The sequence below is a fragment of the Neomonachus schauinslandi genome, chromosome X (assembly GCF_002201575.2).
Source record: "Neomonachus schauinslandi chromosome X, ASM220157v2, whole genome shotgun sequence".
Classification (NCBI taxonomy): domain Eukaryota; kingdom Metazoa; phylum Chordata; class Mammalia; order Carnivora; family Phocidae; genus Neomonachus; species Neomonachus schauinslandi.
The window spans coordinates 48,879,840-48,881,330 of record NC_058419.1 but is presented as its reverse complement, the minus strand read 5'-3'; the positions used below and the strand labels follow the sequence as shown (position 1 = coordinate 48,881,330).

At 39.6% G+C, this 1,491-nt stretch overlaps 1 pseudogene; it reads right to left on the bottom strand.

Moving 5' to 3' along the window:
* Positions 1 to 371: 371 nt before the first annotated feature.
* LOC110584063 lies at positions 372 to 976 on the bottom strand (annotated as a pseudogene).
* Between the last annotated feature and the right edge of the window lie 515 nt (positions 977 to 1,491).

The following is a 1,491-nucleotide window of genomic DNA, read 5'->3' as shown; positions in this document are numbered from 1 at the left end:
GTTAACAGAACAATTATTTCATAGAAGCTGCATCAGAGACAACTGAAGATGAAAACCTAACATCCCCATATATAACTAATTTGTGCTGTGCACCAACAAGAAACTACTTTAAATTCTCATGCCAATTTATAATCCCCATACTGTACCAGGCAAGGTTAGCGGCTATTGAAAATACCAGGACAGGGCTATCTAATGACATATTCGGTAGTGTGTTAACTATACAAAAAAAAAAAAAAAAAGACACTGTACAGTTTAAAAACAAATCTTATGCAGCTTTACATTTTAATTTTTTTTTCTTTAAAAGGAGTGACTTGTGTACGGGGGTTAAATGCTTTATAGTTAAGGGAAAAAAAAACTGCGCTAGAACCAACTTATTCATCGTCATCATCTTCATCTTCATCTTCTTCATCTTCCTCATCTTCTTCCTCTTCTTTCTTTCTCTTGCTCTTTTCAGTCTTGACAACTCCCTTTTTTGTCGCATCATCTTTCCTTTAGCTCTGTATGCAGCAGTATCCTTTTCATATTTTTCCTTGAGCTTAGCAGCTTTCTTTTCATAAAGCTGCTTGTCATCTGCAACAGTGTTATTCTACATCTCTCCCAGTTTCTTTGCAACATCACCAATGGATAGGCCAAGATGTTCTCCTTTGATTTTTGGGTGATACTCAGAACAAAACAAAAGAAAGGCTGAAGGAGGCCTCTTGGGTGCATTGGGATCCTTGAACCTCTTTTTTGTTTCCCCTTTAGGGGAGATATAAGTTTTCATTTCTCTTTCACAACTGGCCTTGTCTGCCTTTGCCATGTCTGCAAATTTTCCTTTCTTTTTAGCAGACATGGTCTTTCTGAGCACTTCTTAGAAAACTTAGAAGTTGACTGTAGCATCTGGGTGCTTCTTCTTGTGCTCCTCTTGGCAAGTTTGCACAAAAAATGCATATGATGACATTTTGCCTCTCGGCTTCTTAGGATCTCCTTTGCCCATGTTTAATTATTTTCCTCAGCAAGGCACAGGGTTGCCCAGTGCCCATCTGGTTCTCACTTGCCCTGGTGCTGTCTCTATGGAGCTCAATGTACTTCAATCTATTTATTTATTTTTGAGAGAGAGAGAGAGAAAGCACGACTGTAAGGGGGAGGGGCAGAAGGAGAGGGAGAGAGAGGCTATCAAGCAGAATCCCTACTGAGGGCAGAGCCTGACTTGGGGCTCGATCTCACGACCCCGAGATTATGACCTGAGTCAAAATCAAGAGTCAGAAACTTAACCGAGTGAGCCACCCAGGAGCCCTCCACACAATTTTTAGAAGACTGACCATGTAAATTATCTTTGTAGGTAGCAAACTAAGATTTCTTCTTAACTGGAGTTGAATTTTCTAAGACTAACACTTGCTGGGGCCTGTTTACTTTGAACAAATTACTTTCCAGAAAGTAGAAACCAATATTCCAGAATTATGTGGCCATTGCATCATGTGTCTAAATTTACAGTTTATGAAATAGGGACCT